The sequence below is a fragment of the Neopsephotus bourkii genome, unplaced genomic scaffold (assembly GCF_033783945.1).
Source record: "Neopsephotus bourkii isolate Nb327-2 ecotype Australia unplaced genomic scaffold, CSIRO-AGI_Nbou_v1 NB_1634, whole genome shotgun sequence".
NCBI classification, from domain to species: domain Eukaryota; kingdom Metazoa; phylum Chordata; class Aves; order Psittaciformes; family Psittacidae; genus Neopsephotus; species Neopsephotus bourkii.
This window is the reverse complement of record NW_026902109.1, coordinates 3320305-3329013: the sequence shown is the minus strand read 5'-3', so window position 1 is coordinate 3329013 and position 8709 is coordinate 3320305. Positions and strand designations below refer to the sequence as shown.

The 8709-nt window shown below is 44.1% G+C and overlaps 1 long non-coding RNA gene across 1 annotated transcript; it reads left to right on the top strand.

Annotated features, from left to right (window-relative positions):
* The first annotated feature begins 531 nt into the window (after positions 1–531).
* Positions 532–6743, top strand: LOC133223269 (uncharacterized). Its single transcript, XR_009728512.1, has 3 exons — positions 532–942; positions 3225–3323; positions 6622–6743. It is a non-coding gene; the product is annotated as an uncharacterized LOC133223269 (long non-coding RNA).
* The last annotated feature ends 1966 nt before the right edge of the window (positions 6744–8709 follow it).

The following is an 8709-nucleotide window of genomic DNA, read 5'->3' as shown; positions in this document are numbered from 1 at the left end:
GGCTGAAGTTAGCTCTGAGTGGGGCATTTATTTCCCTGGCTCCTGGCACTGGGACCATACCCAGAGGCCAAGCACCAGGGGCAGCTATTGCACCTCCCTGCCTTTTGAGTGAGACACTGCAAGTTTCCAACCAATTCACCAGTAACAACCGTGCCAGCAGTGGCTTCACCCCATCAAGTCCTACAGTGCAGTCTGGAACCTCTTCAACAAATCAAAATGGAACATAGGGAAAACAAAGCAGTTCCTCCATCTCTGCTGTGGTGAGCCAAACCTTGACGTGAAAGTGCTTTACATGGGGGATTTCCATTTGGCCCTGAACCTGCAGTCTTGCATCCTCCAGAGTCATCTTACATTTCAGCAGCACTCTGTGGGCAACATGACGATCTACAGATATATAAAGAAGTCTTTGTTTACAACATAAGGGTCACAAAATGCAAATCAAAAGCCCCAAATAATGCAAGATCAACCATGGTCCATATCTGCCTAATCAAAGGCATCCAGGCTGCAAAGCACCCTATAAGCACTGGTTTTGTTTGGAACATTAAATATGATATTAAAAGCATCTTCTGTGCAAAAACAACATGAATATGAGTTTGTTATAACTTAAATCTTTCCAATAACAGGTCTTTAAAGTTCATTTTAGGCTGAAAAAATAATACTGAGTTATGAATTAAGGTGCACTGGGTTTGCATGGCTAGGTTTTGATAGTGGGGGAGCCACAGGGGTGGTTTCTGTGGGAAGCTGCTACAAGCTTCCCCTATGTCCAATAGCGCCAATGCCAGCAGCTTCACAACAGACCTGCTGCTGGACAAGGCGGAGCCCAACAGTGATGGTGGTAGTGCCTCTGGGATAATGTGTGTAGGAAGAGGGGTGGGGGAACAAAAACTTCAGCCAGAGACAGGAGTGAGAATATGTGAGAGAAACAGCTCTGCAGGCACCAGGGTCAGGGCAGGAGCAGGGCAGGAGGTGCTCCAGAACATGGTGAGGCAGGCTGTTCCCTTGTCCATGGAGGTCAATGGCAGAGCAGACCCAGTCAGGGTCAACCCACCACACAAGGCCTTAAGAGGCTGATAAGCAACAAGGAATCATTGCAGAGAGTGTGCTCCTGATTTAAAGGCTTAAACATACTCCAATAAACAAAATCTACCCACCCATCAATATGATTAAAAGACTGCAGGTTCCCTTAAACTCACCCAGCCACCTCATGAATCTCCTGGTTGGAAAAGCGAGGAAAACCGCAGTCTTTTATCACTTAATTCTTCAAACCAGCAATTTAAAAATAAGCATAAGCCCTTTTGCTGCTCCTGGGACATGGTAATGGGAGGTGTATCTGTGCAGTGAACAGGCAGGAAGCTTCAAAGCCTTCTTGCAGCGGGGGTGCTGAAAAGCCCAGGTCCATAGTACCTATCCTGTAGCCCACAGGCTATGTGTAACCTCCTCTCCAGATGCAATTCCTCCAGCAGCCCCTGTGCCGTCAGTTTTCTTGTGTCCCCTGTCATGCAAAAAGGGATCCAAGATACCTCCAGGATCCGTCACACTGTCAGGAGTTATTGTAGGAACTCCTCTTCTGTACTAGGACAGCCTGGGGACTGCTCTGATGTTGCTATCTTTCCCACTTCTCCTGGTTTGCACCAGCTTATTCTCCATTTTCAGAGCAGCAAAAATTCAAGTAACGCTCCATGGACACATCCTACACCCCAGCAGATGGTTACAGCTCAGATGCCTGAGATGGGAGGACTTCCCCAGCTGGACCTCACCTCTGGGTCTGCAGGTACTCCAGCAGACTGCAGGTTTAAATGGTCTCCATGAAGGAGCCTTGTAGCATTGCCAGGTCAGGGGGGAGAAATGGCCTGACTCACCTGAAAGGAGAGAAGCCAGAAGGATTTAAGCACATACTTATCATTAGGCATGCATGTAATGTTTTCCTGCATTAGAGCTTGGCTGGCCAAATGAAGGAAAGCAAATATTTACTAGAGTGAAAATGTCAAATGCTTGGTGGCTTCGCTTTTGCCTTGTTTTTTTGTTTCATGGGGGTTTCAACCAACCAATAACCATGTAATTTTACTTTTTGTTTTTTGTCAGGGAGGTGGGGACATTCTGAGGCAGCTCAAGACAAAGTTTCGCTTTTTCTTCCATAAAAGAAAAAAACCTTAAAGAAGGGAGGAAATGAGGAAAAAACGTTCACCAGGGAAGTGCCAAACATATTTTTAAAGTTAGCATTAGCTTCACTTTGGCTCCAAACTTGCTTTGAAAAGATGTCAGAGCATCTCATTTCAGAAACGCACAAAGAAGCGGTTTGATTTTTTTTAAATTGCTACTTTCTGTTGTAATTTTTTGTTGACTTCACCACAAATAATTTCAGCTGACCTGAAACCCAATTTTTCAACAAATGCGTTTATGTAAGCTTAAAAAAAGAAAGAGAGTCTAGTTCTTTAGCTTGTATTTGTGCAAAACCACTGATTTTTAGTTGTTGGCTTTCTTCTAGAGATAATCACACTAAATAAAAGGTTGAATAAGATGATTTTTTCTTACAGGTGTATCAAAGGACAGAAAGAACAATATAATAAGACAGTGTATCGGAAAAGGAAAAATATAAAGTCGGTATAGATACAAACCACTAAAAATATTTGTAGAAACAGCACTGGCATCAAGACTGGAATGGTGGCATTACCAAACCTCTTTTTGCGTTTAGGTTTCACATCTCTTGGCATTGCATATGTACTCCCTGTAATTGAAAAGCCTCAAATTAAGGAGCCTAATTTTATCTGGAAGAGCTTGGAGTGACCTCAAGAACAAGCACTCTTCGCTTGGAGCCAGTGTTTGAGCTTCTTTCTCTCTTAGTCCCCTGGGTAACACGTCTCCAAGGCCTGAGGGACGGCCGCTTCATTTCCTCATTAAATAATCCTGACTCAAGAACACATCAGAAAACTTGCTTTGTGGCCTTTGACAGTTTACCTCTATAAAGGCAAATGTTATCGAAGAAATCATTTTCTGCAAATCACTCACATGGCATTACTCATGTTTGTCCCTTCCTCCCAGCCTCGCAGAGGCAGCTCCAGTAATTTGTATTATTTTCATTGCCTTCCCCTGATACCTCCATCTATCTTGACTGAGTGAACTTGCAACTTTATCTCATCTTCCTGCAGCGGCAGATCAAGACACAGCTGCTTGTCCTGGCCAAGAGAAATGGGTTTACGTACAATTTCCATCTTTTTCTCTTGCAGACAACCTAAATGCCACTAATAGCCCAGTCTGGGCTGGCTCTTGGTTTTCAGAGGGGTCTGATCAACAAGGAATAATGGACATGAGCACATGATTGGAAGGTTGAACCTTACTGATTATATTCACCTCCATTGTTTTTATTTGTATAACTCTGACTGGCCTCCCTTCCATTCTGATCCTTTTTTTAAACCAACCAAACTACTTACAGGCATCTCTCATGCCCATGCGTGTGGCTCTGTAAGCCACATGCAAAGCAGAGCACTGAAAAGAGATGAGTGTGATAAAAATGCTCTTAAAGGTAATTTTTAAGTTGCTCAAACTTGTGCACTTCTGGGCCCATGAGCACATACTTTCTTGGGTTACATCCTAAGGTGAGAAAACAGGTTTTGAGGAACATTTCCTGCAAGAGATAATTGTCCAAACACCTGGTATTGCACTCCCTACTCTCCCCAAACCCTGGTATATTTCTGTACATTTGTATCTGGCTGCTTAGCAGGGAAATGCTCTTTCTGAGCTGTCTACACTGCCTATTTTCTTCTGACATAAATATGAATTAAAGTAATGGGCCGGTATGATCTTCCCAGGAAAAAGTGCAGATTACATCAATGTGACCCATTAAAGCAATCTTAAATACCCACTGATGGTTCATTATTGAAAGTTACTTTCCTTCCTGATGTAGAATTTATTCAATATATTGGAGAAAAAAAAAGTCCCCAGGAAGGCATTGCCTGTGCACCGCATTAATAAGAAGGGACAATGCAAGGGATGGGTTTGACAAGTTGGAAGAGGAGTCTCCATTTTCCCAACCCTACTGGATGAATTAAAATACCCCTCCTGAAGGGCATGTAGGCCAAAGGGAAGATCTTAACTAGCAAACTTTCGAAGGAGAAGTACGTTCTTACCCCTTGCAGCAACAGGTCGTGCTGTGCGATATATGAGAAGACAACACAGGTAAAATACAATACCTGCCTGAAAATGCTCAGACACCCAAGAAACCTGAGGGCAAACCCATCACCTGTTGTGTGCAGTGCGTATAGCAGCCTGCCTGGGACTGTATTTGGGAGCAGTGGATAATCACTTACGGGAAAGGAATGGTGCTCCCACGCCCCAGCAGTGAAAGGACTTCCCAGACAGAAGTGGCCAGTGGCTCACGTGTGACTCATACATGATATCAAATGTTACCACCTATTTAGCCAGTCGGTTTGTGGCTGCATTTTTAATACTTTTACTCCACTGCAAGGCAAGAAACAGCCTGTTGAGTTGCAAACTGGATTTAGTTGCAGAAGAGAGGGTGGAGGGCTCCCCAAAGCATTGCTGTTCGTTCCTTCCCCATCCCCTGAGCAGAAAGCAGTAACAGAAGAAAGCTGTGAGGCTCTTCCAGCTCAGGGGAAATTGGACTTCATAAGCTGTAAAAAAGCCTCTCTCTCCCTTTATTTTATGCTTTGCCTCTGCAACCTGAATCTGAGTTTATAAACATTTTGCTGTGAATCAAGTCTAGAGGGATTTTTCTTCTTTGCACCTATATGATTCAATAATAATAATAAAAGCAACCAACCAACCAAAACAAAACAAAACAAAAAGTAAACAAACAAAGAAAAAAACCAACTGTCTGGAGAAAGAGGAGCTTGTGCTGTGGAAATTAAACCTTCTGAAATCCAAGGCTGAGAGAACACATACGCTTAACGTTTTTTCCCCTTGCAGAGAGCACAGGGCTAAAGGTACATACCCAATAGTCAACTGCCAGCTGATGGCTCTGAGATATGCTGGCTCACCATCCTACAAATTGTCCCACCAAAGGCTGATTTAGGCAACCTCCAGTTCATGCCACCTTGTGCTCAGGAACTCTCAGTGCCCACCACAGCCAAGGAAACCAATGCAGGGAAGAAGTGAGGAGGCTGCAAGCCTGCCACCAGGTCCTGTCACAGTGCAAAGTCCAGAGGCATCACTGGGGCTCAGCAAACTCTAAAGGGCCAAGCAGAGCACAGGGAACCAAAGATATCATGCACCCCTCCCACATGCCCTCTGTCTCCTCTGCCTTCAACTGGGGAGGACAAGGCAGCAAACAGGACCGCCAGCTTAGCATGGGAATCCTCCATTCACATCCTTACACATCACCTTGCCCATTGCAGCAGGCTAATTGTCTCCTACACTCCCAGGGATCCACAGACCTCCCAGAGACAACCCTGCATTCATAAGGTTGGGAGTGAGACATGCTACAGAGCCTGTGCTACACAAACCCTTCCCGTAATAAAATGGCCCTTGCACACCAAAATCTGCCCCAAAGGGCCAACAAGGATCCTGTGGGTACCTCTCATGATACATTTATCAGAGGGTCCCCAGGGAAGAGCACCCCAAATCATTCAGAGGAGTCCAGGCAGCTTGTGGGCTACAGCTGCAAGGTGAGATGTGGCACATCTTCCATTCTGTTAATTCATAATATTGACAAAACATAAAATATTAATGCCAGAGAATACAGAGTTCTCTTTAAAGAGATTGATTTGCAAAGGTTGGCAGTTGGTCCTCTGCTGTACGGAACAGGTCAGGCAGAAAGCTTTCAGCATCAGGCAGAGGGTTTTGTGCCAAGAGGCAAGGCTTGCCTTCTCCCTCCTCAGCCTATGGGCTCCTGCTTGCAGGGGCTTTGCACAGTGCCTGCCCCAAGGCTTCAACAGGATCCCAGAACATCTCAGGTTGGAGGGGCCTCAGAATGTCATCTCCTCCCACTGGCCCAAAGCAGGTGATCCTTTTCAGGCCAATCTGCCAACACCTCCCTCAGATGACACCCCATGCTGTCACACTCTTCCTCCCCATCAGCACCCACTGGGAAACAGGGGACACCTGCCCATGGGGAAAGAGTGTAGAGAGCCAAGATCAAATTGAAGCCTTCCTTTTTCCCAAAAACAATTCCAGTTGCGTCAGCTGCTTTATTTGGTCCAGCTTCCTTCCAACTTTCTGTATTCTTCATGCATCTAATTAATGATCCATTAATATTCTTGGCACAGAATTCTCTTCCCATCTATAAAGTGGACTTGCCAATTCTTAGCCCTAATTTTAAACAACATATTTTGTTTAAGCTTTCTGCAGAGAAAACAGCTTGATACCAAAGACTTTTCTGTCTCTTCACAAGACAATTATTCAGAAAGTTATCAGCAAATCTTAACACACCTTCATCTGTGAGGAGGATTTCTCACACCACTGCTACAGAGCTCACCCACCCATAGATGCGCACAGGACTACAATCAATACATGTTAATTAAGCTGTAGCCCACTCCAATTAAAATTATAGGATCTGAAGGACAGACATTTATTTTTGTCAGGAAATTAATTTAAGCATTCATTAATTTTAACTTTAATTTTTAAATTATATAGCACTTTAATGATAAATAATTCCTCTCATTACAGGGGAAACATATGGAAGAGAAAGATAAAATGGGAGAGACTTGGACCCACTGAGGAATATGCTCTACCGCACTTCCTTCTCTTTCGACACATCAGCAACCCCATTTATGTCAGCAAACTGGGCTCTTTTGAAAATTTGGCTGGCGAGTGCAGTGCTGAAATAAGAACAGATTCTTTGAGTATCTCACCTCCTTCTCTGCTGGGAACATGAAAGCTCGGCTGTGAAATCTCAGTGTTTTAGAATAGCTAAAACTTTGTACATGCTACCAAAATAAACACTTTTCTATGGAAATAAAAATATTACCATGTTAACAGTTTCTTTAATTTATATAGAAAAGGGGAGGTTGTTTCATAGCTTAACCCTTTCTGCACTTATCCCAGGCAGAGAACACTGAATTTAAAGTGAGGTTTGCACAGTGTCCTACACCCAGAGTTAAACTTTCCCTGGCTTGGGTACGTCAGTTAATTAAATACAGAGCAGACCAGCAATATGTTTGGCCTCATTTTCCCAGGAGATTCTGCATGGCAAATGATGTGGGCTGATCCAAAGAAGGGCTTTTCTTAACCCCCAATGTCTTCATCCCAAAGGATGGCCCAACAGCTCACCTGTCACTGCCTGTCATGTCTGTGCTGTGAATTTTCCCTGCCTTATCTCAGTGCAAAACTAAGTAAACATCCCAGTCTTTTCCTTCTGTATGGAGCAGAATGCAAGAGTGTCTTGCATCCTGCAGAGAGCTTTTCACCCTGCCAAGCACATCCACAGAGTATTTCCCATAGCTGGGATGCTGTATAAATAGCAGCACCGCGTACCAAGACTCCTCCACGCAGACATACAGTATCCTGCCTGGGACCTGTCAAATGCCAAAAATCAAAATAGATTAACTGAATAAATTATTCAATGGAGAGTGCCTTTACTCCTCAAGGGCTGCACTGGACTGGTAAGAATTGATCAGCTTCACAGCCGATGGCAGCAAACAAATAGCAAAACCAAGCTGTTCAGTGAATAGACTAACTGGCAAAAAAAGAGCTACAAAAGCACCAGGTATAAGCCCCTGGGGAGCTTTAGACCTGCAGTGCAATTACAGCCTCTTCCTACCGTATTTCTTCCCTTGAACCAACTACTTAGTCCTCTTCACAGCCTGCTTTTGCAGCTATCATCACAAACCATTGAAGCTGTTTTTTTAGGATACTGTACCTTGTTACAAACTCCTGGGAGACAGACAGCCCCTCTCTGAGCCCCATTGCAGAGGGCTCATTGCAAGTATGATTCACAGGCACCATAAGACAAACACCTCTCCAGTGCCTTTTAGCCAAGACAGTAGCACTGAAACAGGAACAAGTCAGTGGCACAGCCCAACAAGGACCTCCAGAGATAACCCAGGACGCCCCAAAACCAGGGAAATCATAACTACTCACACACACTAAGAAGAGCAGAGCATCTCAGCCTTTTCAGAGCCAAAATTCACTTTTTTTCAGCTCCTCTGCCTTTTGAGATACCCTGTCTCACACTGTGTCACCCTCCCACAGTGCCAAAATTAACTGCATTCCCTTTACATGATCCATACCCTTCCCTCCCCATGGAGAACCATCCCTAGCACAGTGGCTTTGCTGAAGCTGAGGGGATTTCTCCTGCAAGGAGGATCCCTGCTGCCTGCATTTCCATGTATCAGTATAAAAGCAAGCAGCAGATAACCCAGTGTTTGAGCAGGTAGGGATGCAGATCAACAGCTTGGAAAACCTCTTTAGCAGGAACATGAAGTACCTATGTAACAGAGAAGGTTCAGTCGAAAGGGGAATGAAGCAGCAGGAGAGAAATGATGCAAAATATTGCTTTACTAGCAATCTTCTGTTTACTTAACTACTGTACATATTTGAGTGTTTAAAAAAAAGTATTTCTCCCCATATGTGTGTTAGTTCTTCTTCCATCCAGCTGTGCTGCTGAATTCCCATATTTATGACATCAGTGTATGTTGCTATAGAGATAATTAATTAATGCAACATAATAAAGTCAGCTATTTTATTACTTTGCAAGTTAACACAGGACTGGAAATAGAATGGGGAGGATAGAAAACCGTACATCTAAAATGCAGT